Source organism: Schistocerca piceifrons, chromosome 2 (assembly GCF_021461385.2).
Source record: "Schistocerca piceifrons isolate TAMUIC-IGC-003096 chromosome 2, iqSchPice1.1, whole genome shotgun sequence".
In the NCBI taxonomy this organism is placed as follows: Eukaryota; Metazoa; Arthropoda; class Insecta; order Orthoptera; family Acrididae; genus Schistocerca; species Schistocerca piceifrons.
This window is the reverse complement of record NC_060139.1, coordinates 94,919,740-94,937,188: the sequence shown is the minus strand read 5'-3', so window position 1 is coordinate 94,937,188 and position 17,449 is coordinate 94,919,740. Positions and strand designations below refer to the sequence as shown.

At 40.2% G+C, this 17,449-nt stretch overlaps 1 non-coding gene across 1 annotated transcript; it reads left to right on the top strand.

Annotated features, from left to right (window-relative positions):
• Positions 1-16,540: 16,540 nt before the first annotated feature.
• Trnaq-uug lies at positions 16,541-16,612 on the top strand. The gene has a single exon. It is a non-coding gene; the product is annotated as a tRNA-Gln (tRNA).
• The last annotated feature ends 837 nt before the right edge of the window (positions 16,613-17,449 follow it).

Sequence of the window (17,449 nt, the reverse complement as noted above, 5' to 3'; positions counted from 1 at the left end):
ACCAGGGTACTATTAGTTAAGGTCTTTAAACCCAAAGAATTTGGCGGTATCTCATTCCATTCAGAGGAACCTACCCCATGATTGATAATACACGATTTACTCTACTTAATTTATTTGTTTGTATATCTCCATTATCAGAGAATCTTTTTAAAGTTATAATTCTCAAGATTTATAATTATAAAATATTTCAGGTCAAGGTGCAGCTTATAATTAAGAGGAGGTGGGTTACAATAGATTTTTGTTTATAACGGATTTGATGGTGAAATACTATTAATGAAGGTGGATTTGATAGTAATTTAATTTATTTAATTTAACTGATATTGGCTCTGAGGTGTGTACACATCGCCCGTCGCTCTCATTATTGATTATTCTATTTTATTATTTTAATTTAGCTTCAATTTAGATGAGATAAGTCGTAACATAGTAGATGTACTGGAAAGTGTATCTAGGAAGAGTTTCAAGATATAACTTATTAGTAAAGTGTTTCATTTACACTGAAAATTTTTCTGTGCAAATCAGGATATCTTGATTATTTATTTTATTATATTTATTTTTTGTTTATTTAATTATTAAATAAAAATAATTTTGTCGAATTTTGTCTTAGTATATTTTGTAGAATTGATTTTTTGTATTATAGTTTATTGGTAATGTAATTGCTTTATGAAATATTATTTTAAATTTTTTAAAAGTAGATTTTATTTATTGTACCTTTTGTATCAGGGTTTATCAAAATTTTAGTATTTACTTTACTTGTCTCGATTTGGGTTGATTTATAAATAATTTATAGTTAATGTATCATAATTATTATTAAATTATTTATAGAAATGAGATGTTAATCGTTTCCCAAGATATCTAGTTTCTTAAGAAAAAATTTAATTTTTTGAAGTTAATTGTTTTTATTTAATTTTTTAGGTATAAATATTAATTTATCTATTCTTTAAGGGATAAGCTTTGAAGTTAATAACCTGTAATTTGTTTTATAAAATATAATAGTAAGCTTTAAACCAGCTATCTCTAAGATTACGTTTTAGTTCATTATTTTTATATTTGATTTTATAATTATTTTAGGCTTTTTATTAAGATTATAAATTCAATTTTGAAATTTTTTTATAATGATAGAATTGGTATATTTATTTGTATATAATTTTTACCTTGTTAATTTATTATAAGGAACTAGGCAAAATTGATTTCCACCTGTTTATCAAAAACATGCCCTCTAGAAAATACTTTGAGGTCTGGCCTGCTCACTGAGCAGATTTTTAAAGAGCCGCGGTATTTTGACCGTGCAAAGGTAGCATAATCATTAGTCTCTTAATTAGTGGCTGGAATGAATGGCTTGACGAGAAATCAACTGTCTCTTAATAAATTTTTGAATTTAACTTTTGAGTCAAAAGGCTTAAATTTTTCTTTAGGACGAGAAGACCCTATAGAGCTTAACATTTTATTTTTATATAGTTTCTTGTTTGTCTTTCTATATTTAATGATAATGTTTTGTTGGGGTGACATGAAGAATAAATAAACTCTTCATCATTAAATCATTTATTTATGTTTGTTGTTTTGATCCATAATTTATGATCATGAGATTAAGTTACCTTAGGGATAACAGCATAATTGTTTTTGAGAGCTCATATCGACAAAGCAGATTGCGACCTCGATGTTGGATTAAGAAAAATTTTGGGTGCAGTAGCCCGGTAATTAGGTCTGTTTGACCTTTAAATTCTTACATGATCTGAGTTCAGACCGGCGTGAGCCAGGTCGGTTTCTATCCTAAGATTATTAATTCATATTAGTATGAAAGGACCATATGGTTGAAATATTTTTTATTTTATTGATTAATACTAATTAAATTACTATTTTGACAGATTAATGTGTTGAATTTAGAATTCATTTATGTAGATTTTTTCTACAAATAGTATTGATACTTTATGATTTATTTATGTTTATTTTGAATTTTCTTCTATTAGTTATTTGTGTTTTAATTAGTGTTGCTTTTTTAACTTTATTAGAGCGTAAGGTTTTAGGTTATATTCAAATTCGAAAGGGTCCAAATAAAGTAGGTTTTGTTGGAATTCCTCAACCCTTTAGTGATGCTATCAAGTTAATTTGTAAGGAGCAGCCAATTCCTATTATATTTAATTATTTACTTTATTACTTTTCTCCTGTTTTTAATTTAATAATTTCCTTGGCTGTTTGAGTGATTTTCCCCTACTTAACTTATATATGTTCTTTTTCTTATGGGTTTTTGTTTTTTTTATGCTGTACTAGATTAGGTGTTTATACTGTTATAATTGCTGGTTGGTCTTCTAATTCAAATTATTCTTTACTAGGTTCTCCTCGTTCTGTTGCTCAAACAATTTCATATGAAGTTAGTTTGGCTTTAATTTTATTATCTTTAATTATTTTAATTGGTAGTTTTAACATGTTTGATTTTATAAATTATCAGCTTTATTGTTGATTTATTATTATTTCTTTTCCTATAGCTTTAGCTTGTTTTGCTTCTTGTTTAGCTGAAACTAACCGTACTCCTTTTGACTTTGCCGAGGGTGAATCTGAGTTAGTTTCAGGTTTTAATATTGAATATGGTGCAGGAGGTTTTACTTTAATTTTTTTAGCTGAGTATACTAGAATTGTTTTTATGAGAATGTTATTAGCTTTAATTTTTTTAGGTGGTGATTTTTATTCTTTTATATTTTTTATTAAGCTTGCTGTTATGTCCTTTGGTTTTATTTGAGTTCGTGGCACATTACCACGTTTTCGTTACGATAAGTTAATGTACTTAGCTTGAAAAAGTTTTTTGCCATTATCTTTAAATTTTTTTATTTTCTTTGTTGGTTTAAAGATTTTATTTATTTCATTTATTTAGTGAAATTTTTTAAGAAACGTTAATAGAAGAGTTAAACTTCTAGTTTTATGTTTTCAAAACATATGCTTTTCCTAAGCTAATTAACTTATTATTCCTTAATTAGTTTATCTCATGCGTTTGCAACATGCACATTAATTAAGAAGTATGTAAAGTAAATAATTGTTAAGATTTGTCCTGTTATAATGTAAGGTTCTTCAACAGGCCGTTTTCCAATTCATGTTAATAAGCATACAACAACTACTATAATTCAGAATAAAATCTGGTTGATAGGATAGAATTGAATACCTCAGAATGGTGTTTTATTATAAAATGGTAAAATTATTAAGATTCTAATTGATAAGAATAATGCAATAACACCTCCGAGTTTATTAGGGATTGACCGTAGAATTGGGTATGCAAATAAGAAGTACCATTCTGGTTGAATATGGACGGGAGTTACTAATGGGTTGGCAGGTACAAAATTATCTGGATCTGCTAGGAGGTAAGGATTAATCAAGCACAGTATAATTAATAATGATGTCATTAATACAAATGTAATAGAGTCCTTGAAAGTAAAGTATGGGTGAAATGGGATTTTTTCAATATCTCCATTTAGCCCTAAGGGGTTATTAGACCCTGTTTGGTGGAGGAAAAATAAATGAATTGCTGCTATTGCAGCAATAATAAATGGTAGTACAAAATGAAATGTAAAGAATCGATTTAATGTTGCATTATCAACAGCAAACCCTCCTCATACTCATTGAACTAAATCTGTTCCTAAGTATGGGATTGCTGATAATAAATTAGTAATTACTGTTGCACCTCAGAATGATATTTGACCTCAAGGTAAAACGTATCCTGTAAATGCAGTTGCTATAACTAAAAATAGGATTACTGTACCAATTATTCAGGTGTGTATGTATATATAAGATCCGTAGTAAATTCCTCGTCCGACATGTAAATAAATACAAATAAAAAATATAGAAGCTCCTTTTGCATGTAAGGTTCGAATAATTCATCCATTATTTACGTCTCGGCAGATGTGAACTACACTACTAAATGCTATTTCAATATTTGATGTATAATGTATAGCTAAAAATAGTCCAGTTACAATTTGAATTACCAAACATAACCCTAGTAGGGACCCAAAATTCCATCAAAATGAAATATTTGTTGGTGTGGGTAAATCAACTAAAGAGTTATTAATGATTTTAATTAAAGGATGTCTCAATCGTAAGGGTTTATTCATTAGTAAATTATCTTATTTTACGAATAGGCCCCTGGTTAATGTTGGTGATTTTAACAACTGCTAATAGTGCTAAAAATAAATAAATTATTATTATTATTGTAATAATGAATGTTGGTCTATTAATTAGTTTTTCTAAAGATATTGTTATTTCTTGATAATTGATTGAATTATCAATATTTAAAGTTTCAGTATTTTTGAAAAAGTCTATAAATATTGTTATATCTAAAATAATTAATGTTGATATGATAAATATTCATATTGTTAAGGTAATAATTATTGTAATTGATTTAGGTTGAAATATTTTGTTTGATGCAATTCTCGTAATATAAATAAATAGGACTAATATACCACCAAGAAATGTTAAAAATAAAATATATGATAACCAATATCTTTCCCTTATTGTTCCTGTTATTAGTCCAACTAGAAAAGTTTGTAGGATAATGAAAAGCATTATTGATATTGGGTGTCTTAATTTAATAAAATTAATATTTATTACATTTGATAGTGATATAATTATTATTTTGATCATTTCAGGGGTTAGTTTCTTTAAAATATCGGTTTTGGGGACCGATGATGGATAGCTTTCCACCTCTGAAGTTTTAAAAGCGGGGCCAGACTTATTTCCGGTTTACAAGACCGGCGTTTTTTTTAAACTATTAAAACTAATGTTTATTTCTCTGTCTTTACTTCTTTATTGATTTATTTTGCTGGTGTTTATGTTTTTTCTTCTAAACGTAAGCATTTATTAATGGTTCTTTTGAGATTAGAATATATTGTTCTTTCTTTAGTTATGTTGGTTATTGTTTTTCTTATTGAGTTTGATTATGATTATTTTTTTCCTGTTATTTTTTTGGTTTTTTCTGTTTGTGAAGGTGCTTTAGGTCTTTCTATTTTAGTTTCAATAATTCATTCTCATGGTAATGATTTTTTTAATTCTTTTGGTTTATCTTTATGTTAAAGTATTTATTTATAACTATTTTTTTGATCCCTCTTTGTTTAGTTAATAATTGTTGATGGTTGGTTCATTCTTTAATGTTTCTGTCTAGTTTTGTTTTTATGATTTGTGTTTATTCATATGCAGATTTAAATATGATTAGATATTATTTTGGTATTGATTATTTTTCTTTTAGTTTGATTCTGCTTAGTTTTTGAATTTGTTCTTTAATAATTACTGCTAGAGGTTCAGTTTATTTAAGTTCTTATCATTCTAATTTTTTTGTTTTTATAGTTTTAATTGTAATGATTATGTTTTATTGTTCATTTGCTAGATTGAGTCTTCTTTCTTTTTATATTTTTTTTGAGGCTAGATTGGTTCCTACTTTACTTTTGATTTTGGGTTGAGGCTATCAACCTGAACGGTTGCAGGCTGGTGTTTATTTAATTTTTTATACTCTGGTTGCTAGATTGCCTTTATTATTAGTGTTATTTAGGGTTTATGATTTTTCTAATACTTTATACTTTCCTTTATTGGTTGATTTTGGTTCTTATTATTTTATATTTTATGTTTTTATAATTCTTGCTTTTTTAGTTAAGATGCCAATATTTTTGGTTCATTTGTGGCTTCCTAAGGCCCATGTTGAGGCCCCTATTTCAGGTAGAATGATTCTTGCTGGTGTTTTATTAAAGTTAGGTGGTTATGGTATTTTCCATGTTATAAAGGTTATTTCTTATTTGGGTTTCAAGTTTAATTATTTTTGATTGTCTTTAGGTTTATCTGGTGGGGTTGTTGTTAGATTTATTTGTTTTCGTCAGGTTGATTTAAAGTCTTTAATTGCTTATTCTTCTGTTGCTCATATAAGAATGGTTATTGGGGGATTAATAACTATGAATTGATGAGGTTGTATAGGTTCTCTTTCTTTAATGGTTGGTCATGGTTTGTGTTCTTCTGGTTTATTTTGTTTATCTAATATTATTTATGAGCGTTTAGGTAGACGAAGATTATTAATTAACAAGGGTATAATTAATTTGATGCCAAGAATGGCTTTATGATGATTTCCTTTGAGACGAGAGAGGAGTGGTTGAAGGGAGAGAGCATAAAGGGTCATGGATAAAGGGCTACCTTGCGGGACGCCACATTTAATATCAATGACCTTCGTTAGCTGGCCATTAATGTCAATCTTAGCAGAAATACCAGTCGTCATATTCTTAAGTACCAGCAGCGCCTTTTCATTAAAACTGAGTCGGCGCAGCAGAAGCTCTAAAAACGAATGGGACACACGATCAAAAGCCTTACTAAAATCAACAAATAAAAGCGCACAGGAAATATTGGTGACAGCGACAATCGACACGACATCACGATACCCCGCCAGAGGAGTCAATATGGAGCGCCCTGGAAAGCAGCTTTGACAAGGAGTTATCACAGGTGTAAGCAAGAGGGATAGACGTGCATTAACAGCACTAGCAGCCGTCTTATAATCAAATTTTAAAAGGGTTAAAGGACGAAAGTCACTAGCTGTCTTCAAACCAGCAGATTTTGGTATCAGGACAACCGTACCTCTCTTGAAATCGGCTGGAATTGTGCCACCATTCAAGATTTCATTTACAATATCCGTAAAAACAGGCCCTATAATAGTCCAAAAGCGAACAAAAAACTCCTTAGGAAGGCCATCCGGACCAGGAGATTTGTGAGATGGTGAACAAGCAATGAAAGCTGAAATTTCGTCTGCAGTAAAAGGAGCTAAAAATTCCATATTATGGTCCTCTGTTAAAACTGATGGGATAGCAGTTAAAATCTCGTCAACATCAAGCGGATCAGAATCAGCCACAGCATATAAGGTCTCATAGTAGCAGGTAAGTTCATGGGTTATTTGATTCTGTAAGGTAAGCCGGCGACCATCAGCTGCCATTAGGCCGTCAATCAATACACGTCGACGGTTCTTGTGGTGACGAAACAGATGGTACATGGAAGTCATTTCATGTGCTAAGGTGGACGGCGGTTTAGATTTAATCTTCAATCCTTCCATCTGAAGCCGTTTAATACTAAGGAGCTTGGCTTTAATTTTCCGAAACTCAGAAAGGTGGGCACATGTCATTCGAGAAGTATCATAAAGTTCGCGAAGCACCGAATAATAATACTCAAAAGTCAGTTTCAGATCTCGCGCTCTATTATAACTGTAGGGCATTAAAGTGCGACGTAGTTTTGGCTTCGCACAGTGGATCCACCAGTGAAGCTTAGACGGATAGTATCGCAGAGAACGTAAACACAAGTCCCACGCCGTCTGTATTAGAGGTTCGATGTCAGGGTCATCGAGCAAGGAGACATTTAATTTCCACAGCGGCCGATAAAGTTTAAGAGGCTGACGCCCCAAATTAATTATAACCGCAAGGGCACAATGATCCGTAAAACTGGCTGGAATAACATCTACATTTAAAACAGAAACACTAAGGGGATCAGAAATATACAATCGGTCCAGTCGACTACTTGACGTAGCAGTAAAAAATGTAAATTTAACTAAAGTGGGGTGTTTAACCTCCCACGCATCGCGTAGTCGTAGTTGACGTACAAGAGAATGTAGCTCGAAACAATAATTAAAATGAGGGGATTGGTCCTTAGCTTGTAATACACAATTAAAATCACCCCCCAATATCAAAGTCGCAGGATTTTTGCGTAAAAGATAAATCAGATCCTCTTTATAAAAACGAGACCTTTCCTGCCGTTTGCTGGAACCAGAGGGGGCGTAAATATTAACCAAGATTGTGTCAAATAACCGACAACCAATACCCCTTCCCGAGTCTAAGAGCTCAATTTCGGTAACGGGGATACCGTCACGAATTAGTAAGGCAGTACCTGTGGAAAACTCAGGCGCAAAATTTATAATAGTGCGAAAGCCAGGAACAAACAGGTGTGCAATGGAGACTTCCTGCAGGAAAACAACATCAGCTGCAGAGTCATAAATGAACTGCTGCAGAGACGCTAACTTCAGAGCAGATTGAATGCTATTTATATTTAAGGTAATAAACGTGTACGCCTGCAACATCAACCAAAAAAGGGAAAATGAACCCTAATTACACCACATTAGAAGCAACTACATCCAGATCATCAACATCAGACATGGCAGAGGGTGATTGCCCGGAATCAACGGAATCAGAGTCATCCTTTGCATGCTTGTGTTTTTTCCGCACCGCGTGAAGATTGGGGGGCACTTTCACCCGACGGCGTATCTGATGCACACCAGATTCAAGAGCAGGTGGAGTGGGGGGTTCGAGATCAGGCACGTCAACCAAGGCATCCGAAGGATTAGCAGGACGAGAGGAATCAGAAGAAGGAGCAAGCAAGGGGAAAACTGCATCAGGAACATCGGCACCGGCATCAGAAGGTGTAGGTATTGGAAGTGTAGGAGGTGGAGAGATAGGTGTGGAATCCGCTGAAGCGGAGCGCGCAGTTCTAGAAGCGATTTTCCGACAAACAGCTGTCTGCACCGAAGTGTCGTCAACATGTTGTGATGCATGTGTCGGGGGGGGGATGTCAACACCACCTCGACCGAATGTTGGGGCTCTTGCGCCGACGGCGTGACAGCATGTTTGACGTCACCAGGCAAAGCAGGAGACACAGTGGGAACAGAATCCGAAACAAGCATGGGAGATTCCGGAATTCTCTCGTCAGATTCGCAAACCGGCTGCGAAACAGCAGCTCCGTCATCAGTGCTACCGGTATCACTAGCACGACGGCGTTTGTTATTGGAAACAGACGGGATCGGTGTAGAAGCAGCCGATACATCTGGGCGAGTGGGTAACGGGGGAAAACCTGCATCAGAGGAAGGTGTCACCCGTTGTGAAGAATCTACTGCAGGAGGCTGACAGGAGACAGTGGAGGAAGCTGCTGGCACAAGATCGGCAACCGTTAATTTGCGGCGTTGTGCTAGCCCATTTTTAAGCACAAACACCCGCTTAGGGCAATTAACACGAACATGACCGTTTTCATTACATAGAAAACACGTACCAACTTGCCCCTCATAAGTAAGATGAACACGATAACCACATACAACCAGATGGGACGGTATATTCGACTTAATATGCATTTCAACCGATCTGATACCATTATAACATTGCAGCTTATGTTGTGCAGACCAACGTTCATTTCGAATGGACCGAACGGTACCATAACCAAGCAAAGCTTCCTTGAGATAACTGTTTTCAACTTCAGGGGGTAAATTATAAACCCGAACTGTGGTATACGTAATTTCCGCATTTGAAACAGTAACACAGCTGACAGAACCATCTCTATGACGGAACGACACTTGCTCACCATGTTTAAGTAAAATCTTATCTAGCAAAACCGGGTTCAACAATTTCACAAAAAACCAGTAAAGTTCTGTGTCAAAATACGCCGTATGTACCTGGTCCGATGTAATGCCAATCGTATCCACAATCCATTCGTGAATTTCCAACGAAGTTGGTTGAACATTCCTGGTAGCCTTGTTAAACTTAAAACTGAGAGTACACTTCCGCGGAAACAACCGGGAAGCCATAACACTTAATTAATGCGGCAATGCCGTACCCCTAGACCAACAGGCCGCACAAGTAAGCAGGTCTGCACCCCGCCATCTACTGAGATCTTGCCGCACTTGCTAGTTGCAGCATCCGATCTGGACCATATTCTCAAAGAGGTTTCTTAATCTGACACCTACAACATGCGCTGTGCTGAACACCAGTGTATGTGAATGCTGAAAGAGCCGCTTGAGTTGTGTGACAGTATTTCGACCGTGTGAAGTGCAAATGTTATCGTGTCACGCACAATCCGCCCACTACGTAGCGTTCTGTGTCAGCACGCAGTTTTCGACAGTACTCTGTGTCCATAGCTGTTTTCATAGCTAGGCTGCTTCCAGCACAAAGCATCCACCATACGAAAGTGACTGTTTCGCGATTTTGATTACCTGATCCTTCGACATCACTTCATGTACGAATACTGGCAAGAATTCTCGCTACATTCGAAGGTGCTCCTTCCACTTCCAGCCTACTTGGTTGCTTCATTTGCCACGCAAACACTTCCTGAGGACCCTACATGTAATAACATCGCATCTTATCGGCTTAATTACATGATACTACTGAATTAAGGAGCGCCACAGGCATCCGGTTCCATGGTGTAATGGTTAGCACTCTGGACTTCAGTTCCGTTTTAGACGCCGTGCAGTGTGGACGTGCCTAGTCTTCCGCTCCGTCGTAGCGTTACGTATAGTGGACTATCGTTTTAGTTTACGTGTTGTGTTGCAACTTCTGTGAGTGTTTCTCCGCCGTTGTTTCGTACCTTGTGTTACTTTCTGTCCTTATTTCAGTGTGTTGTGTGTAGCGGTTTCGACCGCATATTTTGAAAATGTCGTCCCAGGTTATTCCTCGTCAGGCTACAGTTAGATTTACTTTCGACAAGTCAACCCGCAATGTGCAACCTAGTTCCCTTGAGATTCATGATTGGTTGGTAGATACCTTTGGTGTTCATTCGGATCAGGTGCACACTGCTTATTTTGATACCGAACTGTATGTTTTCTTTGTTAAGTTCATGGACCCACTTCAGGTTGATAAAATTCTTTCTAAATATGGTCATCAAGTTCTCTTTCGGCATCGCCTGCAATGTTACAGTGGTATTCGTTCAGTCGAAATGCACGTTAAGCAGAATATTCCATCTCACCTGCAGATCGGTGGATATCGTGTCCATGTAACATATAGTGGTCAGGTTAGCACCTGTTTTTTGTGCAATGAAAGTGGTCACGTGCGTACTGACTGTCCGCGGAGGGTTTTTGTTTTAAAAAATTCTCTCGAACAGCGTCGCAAGTTAACGGTCGCTGACCTCGTTGCAGGTGGTTCTGCTCTTGGTGTAGCACAGTCCAGTGGTAGTAGCGCCCCGCCACAGGTTTTGCGCACCCCTGACACAGAATTTCCTCCTTTGCGTGCTAAATCTGATGTTGTTCCGTCTGTCCCTCAGGTGGGTGTGCCACTTTTGAATAATAAGAGGCGTCGCCCACACGATGGAAATAGTACGGATGAGGATCTCCCTGAGATGCCCCAGTCGGAGCGACCGGCATCCTCGGAGCCACCGTGTACTGTAGATGCTCCCTGCCCTCCTGAGGTAGCGGTTCCGGTGGCGGCTGCTGGCGCCCCTCCGGCCTCCGACGCAGCTTCTCTCGAGTCGGGTCGTCGGTCGGGCCTGTTGGCGCCGTCATCCGAACCGACTTCGCTGTCACAACAAGTGGTGCCGCGACAACTTCCTGCTTCGCTGCCCCATACCTCTGCCAGCGGAGCTGCTCCGCTTCCTTCCAACTTTGCGGCCTCGGACCTTCCTGTTCACGTTTCGCCTCCGTGCAATCCATGTTTGCCGGAAGCTAGTGTAGGTGTTGACCATTCCGTTTTGTCGGATGTTTCCCCCGCGACCCCGGATCCCGCATGTGGACCGGCGCGGGTGGTGTCGGACACAGAACTTGACCCTCCTACGTCACCGGCGGCTGAAGCTTCCTTGCCCGTCAGCCGACGCAAGTTACGCGTTCAGCCGAACGTTAATGCTGTTCGTAAAAAACCGAAGCGTAAGGGATCCGCGGAACGGGGTAGCAGTCCCCCTCCCTCGGATGCCTCCGTCTCCCCTGCTATGGACTGTGACGCTGGTGCGTCGGTGTAGGTGGTTTCTTTTCTCGCTATTCTCTCTATGGTTCAAGCATACACCTTTCTTACCTTAAATGTTAACCGTATTGAGTCCGACGTTCGCATTGCCTCTTTGCGGCAGTTTATTTACGACGCCTGTGCGGACGTAGTGTTTTTGCAGGAAGTGTTGTTTTCTGATCTCTCTCTACCTGGATTTCAAACTGTTTTTAATGTCGCGCCGGAATATTCAACAGGAACTGCTCTTTTCTTTCGAGAGGGCATTCCTATTACTGACATTGAATTCCTTGACTCTGGCCGTGGGATTGGTTGTCGTCTTTTTGATCTCCGCCTCGTTGTTTTGTATGCCCCCTCTGGTTCGGGTCACACTGTGGCTCGATCGCGCTTTTATAGAGAAGAGCTTATTTATCTTTTGCGCCAGAGTCCTCGGAGTCTCCTGCTCGGAGGCGATTTTAATTGTGTTTTACGCCCTGATGACCAGTCCCCCAATTTTAATTATTGCCGTGATTTACATGACTTAGTTCGTACGATGCATCTGCGTGATGTTTGGGAACACAAATATCCAACCCTGGTGAAATATACGTTTTTTTACCGCGTCCTCATGCAGTAGACTCGACAGATTCTATTTATCTGATTTTTTGTGTGATAAAATTCTTTCTGTCGATGTTATTCCTACTAGTTTTTCTGACCATTGTGCTTTTACTGCAACTGTAAATCTTAGTCACCAACCTGCAAAACTTTATCGTTCCCAATGGATGTTAAATGTTTCCCACCTTGCCGACAGTGCTATAGATGATGTTATAAGTGCGGTGTGGGAGCGATGTCTTCGCTCTGTTCCGCGTTACCCCTCTTTGCTGGTTTGGTGGACTGCGCTTGCCAAGCCCAAGATTCGTCAGACTTTGATTTTTTACTGTGCTGCAAGGGCGCGTGATTTTAAGAACACGTATGCATTTTACTACTCTGTCCTGCGTGAACTATATGACGCGGCGGGTACCTCTCCTCTGCGGATCCATGATGTTCGTCGTATTAAAGCCAAGCTCTTGAGCCTTAAACGACGACAGATGGATGGTCTGCGAGTTAAGTCGAAACCTCACTCTCTTGTTGAAGGTGAACTGACATCCTTGTACCACCTGCTACGGCATCAGACTCGTCGTCGTCGCTCCTTCATCTCTTCTCTTACGGTGGATGATGGACGGCAGCTTATTGCACAGGAGGAAATGGTTCGTGCTCTCCATCAGTATTACGCCAGTCTCTATTCTGCCGATGATTCTGGTGAGTCTCTTTCGGATGATGTCCTTGGGGATCTAGCTGCGACGATCACGCCTGACGCGAACGGCGAATTTCTCCGGGAATTCCAGGTAGATGATGTTTTCGATTTTATTGCTCGCTCTCCGTCCAGTAAATCGCCGGGTCCAGACGGCCTGCCTAAAGAATTTTACCTCCGTTTTTGGCCTCTTTTGGGTGGCATTTTTACGCAGATTTTAAATGAGATTGTCAGGGGGATGGATGTGCCTGCCGATTTTAAAATAGGTAAAATTGTTTTAATTCCAAAGTCCTCTGGTCGTTTATCTGCTGCCAATCTTCGTCCGCTCACATTGCTGAACTTTGACTACAAGACAGCTGCTAGAGCGCTCAATAGCCGATTATCTTCCCTGCTTCGGGGTGTGATTGGTGCACATCAATGTTGTTTTCATGATCGATCTATTCTGACACCAGTAGCCGATTATCGGGATGTTGTCTCGGTTGCGGCGGTTACAAACGTACATTGTGCCTTTGCCTTCCTTGATTTTTATAAGGCTTTTGATCACGTCAGTCATGTGTTTTTAGATCGTGTTTTAGGTACAATAGGTTTTAACGCTTCATCACGTGGTGTTCTTGGCAATTTGTATAGGGGAATAACAGCTCGGGTGTTAGTCAATGGGCAGCTGACGCCGCCCATTGCTATCCGCCGCGGGGTGCCTCAGGGTAGTCCGCTCTCTATGTCTTTATTCGTATTGTCCCTGGAACCGCTGCTTCGGACTATTGCTCTCAAGCTTCAGAGTATGTCCCTCTCTGGTGGGAAGCTCTCTATTAAGGCATATGCGGATGATGTCGTTGTTCTCCTCCGTCAACGTGATGATATCCCGTTGTTGAAAGGGGCAGTTGATGGATACTGTCGTGTCTCTGGAGCGCGTCTCAATCAGGGTAAATGTAAGCTCCTTGATATTCGAGAATTTCGCGAAGCTGATGTCCCTTGGGCCACTTTTGTCGATCGCCATACGTCCTTCGGGATTATCATTGATCGGTGTCCTCTAAAAATGGCGGCTCTCAATTGGAAATCTGTCACCGAGAAGATACAGGGGGCTCTGATGGTCCATGAGCAGCGCTCTGCTACCATTTTGCAAAAAGTCAGAATTTTAGACACCTACGTTCTATGTAAAGCTTATTATGTTGCTCAGCTGTTCCCACTCCCCATGATGGTGGCGAAAAGGTTGCGCCAATTGTCTAGCAGGTTTATATGGAAGGGCCATCTATTCAAGTTACGTTACGAGGTTATGACGAAACCGCGTATCTCCGGAGGCTTGGGCCTCTCTGACATTACTCGCAAGGCGTCTGCTTTGTACGTCCGCCGAACGACTCTAATTGTTACGCAAGAAGTGACTTCAATTACATCCAGGCTTTTTACTGTTGTGCGTCCGGCGAGCCTTGCTCCACCTGTCGATGTCGGACGCCTAAATTTTAAGTTGAAACACATTCGGGAATTTTACATTGCGGTGAGTTACCTCGGTGAAGTCTTCTTGCGGCGACCGGTGCCAACGACCAAGGGCTTGATTGCCCGCTGGGAGGGGCTGGCCGGTCCCAATCCAATAGAACTGGCGTCTCCATCCGTGTCCTGGAGGAACGTCTGGAAGAATGTTAGTCTGCCGATCCACTCTATGGCCGTGGCGTCCACGTGGTATAGGGTAATAAATAATTTGGTTTCCACCAATGTACGACTGCACCGTATTGGTCTTTCTGACACGGACACCTGTACTCGGTGTGGTCTCCTGGATACCCTTGAACATCGATTCACCTGCTGTGGGCACCTTGCTAATTGGCGTTGGCTCAGGAAACAACTTGCTTTTGTCACTAGGTCTGCTGAAGCCGCTTATACTATTGACATCATCGTCCGGCCCGATTCTTCCTTTTTTCCACGAACGAAGCTCAATACCGTCATGTGGTTGATTGGTCATTTCGTACATTTTGTCATCAGTTGTCATGAAGAGGATGGACACCTAGCGTTTCGGCAGTACATGCTTACTGCTTACTGGCAGCGCTTGCGATTGCCAGGCCTCCGTGATGATTTTGCACATATGCTTCGCCTGACATTTGAAAGAGAGTGCATTGGCTAAGGTCACCTGTGAGAGCCATTTTCTTTTATACTGTTTCTGCATTTGCCGCCATTATGTATGTTTCTTCTCTACACCAGGACTGAAGTTTTCGTGGACCTTTAGGGCGCCTAAGTTAAAAAAAAGAAAAAAAAAGGGGTATGATTCCTGCTTTGGGTGCCGGAGGTCCCGGGTTCAAATCCCGGACGAGCCCTGCCATTTTGACCGTGCTGAAGAGTAGGTGGAACTCAGCTCCGGTTGCAGCTCCTCAATGAAGAGTAGACGCCTGTTATAGCACATGGATATAACAAGAATGCGGCACCAGTAAAGTACGTAGGTAACTTTGAATCCAGCGATCCGAGTTCGAGTCTCGGTGGAACCTGACGCTGTGTTTTGCGATCGTTTCTAGAAATGTGTACGAGACGGTGGTTGGAATTGTATCTGCAGAAATGTAACTAGGATCATGAAATGCAAAATGTTAATAGCAGTCCACACGTGAATGGGGAACGCTCCAAATGCTTATGCTTTTGCTACTAGGATCAATAACGGGACGTAAGGGGTTCAACTGCGAGAAGACGACCTCAGCTGTTCCTCCCCGCAGGAAAGACATCTCACCGTTTTGGGTGCTGCATGCGCATGCATATAACAAACTTGCATGCGATGTACTAGTTCCTGGGGAACGAATGGAATCGTTGTACGTGCCACTCTTTACGTATAGATATAAGTAAGCGAAAACGGCTTAATCCAGCCACGTAGATTGCTTTCCATAAGACGCACCTGAGAGTCTCATGGGCCGGTGGCCCGACATGCAGTTTGTCCTGCTGCATGGCTTACTTTCAGAGACTCGCAAGTTTATCGTAGTGCTGGGTTGTCGCGAAATTGAAAAGTAGGGCCTGTTCGGGATTTGAACCCGGGACCTCCTGCACCCAAAGCAGGAATCATACCCCTAGACCAACATGCCGCACAAGTACGCACGTCTGCACCCCGCCACCTACTGAGATCTTGCCGCACTTGCTAGTTGCAGAATCCGATCTGGACCATATTCTCAAAGAGGTTTCTTAATCTGACACCTACAACATGCGCTGTGCTGAACACCAGTGTATGTGAATGCAGAAAGAGCCGCTTTAGTAGTGTGACAGTTTGTCGACCGTGTGAAGTGCAAATGTTATCGTGTCACGCAAAATCCGCCCTCTACGTAGCGTTCTGTGTCAGCACGCAGTTTTCGACAGTACTCTGTGTCCATAGCTGTTTTCATAGCTAGGCTGCTTCCAGCACAAAGCATCCACCATACGAAAGTGGCTGTTTCGCGATTTTGATTACCTGATCCTTCGACATCACTTCATGTACGAATACTGGCAAGAATTCTCGCTACATTCGAAGGTGCTCCTTCCACTTCCTGCCTACTTGGTTGCTTCATTTGCCACGCAAACACTTCCTGAGGACTCTACATGTAATAACATCGCATCTTATCGGCTGCATTACATGATACTACTGAATTTAAGATCGCCAAAGGCATCCAGTTCCATGGTGTAATGGTTAGCACTCTGGACTTTGAATCCAGCGATCCGAGTTCGAGTCTCGGTGGAACCTGACGCTGTGTTTTACGATCGTTTCTAGAAATGTGTACATGCCGGTGGTTGGAATTGTATATGCAGAAATTTAACTAGGATCATGAAATGCAAAATGTTAATAGCAGTCCACACGTGAATGGGGAACGCTCCAAATGCTTATGCTTTTGCTACTAGGATTAATAACGGGACGTAAGGGGCTCAACTGCGAGAAGACGACCTCAGCTGTTCCTCCCCGCAGGAAAGACATCTCACCGTTTTGGGTGCTGCATGCGCATGCATTTAACAAACTTGCTAGCGATGTACTAGTTCCTGGGGAACGAATGGAATCGTTGTACGTGCCAGTCTTTACGTATAGATATAAGTAAGCGAAGACGGCTTAATCCTGCCACGTAGATTACTTTCCATAAGACGCACCTGAGAGTCTCATGGGCCGGTGGCCCGACATGCAGTTTGTCCTGCTGCATGGCTTACTTTCAGAGACTCGCAAGTTTATCGTAGTGCTGGGTTGTCGCGAAAGTGAAAAGTAGGGCCTGTCCGGGATTTGAACCCGGGACCTCTTGCACCCAAAGCAGGAATCATACCCCTTTTTTTTTTTTTTTTTTTTTTTTTTTTAGTTTAGAGAAGAAACATACATAAAGGCGGCAAATCCAGAAACAGTATAAAAGAAAATGGCTCACACAGGTGACCTTAGCCAACACCCTCTCTTTCAAATGTCAGGCTAAGCATATTGGCAAAATCATCTCGGAGGCCTGGCAATCGCAAGCGCTGCCAGTAAGCAGTAAGCATGTACTGCCGAAACGCTAGGTGTCTATCCTCTTCATGACAACTGATGACAAAATGTACGAAATGACCAATC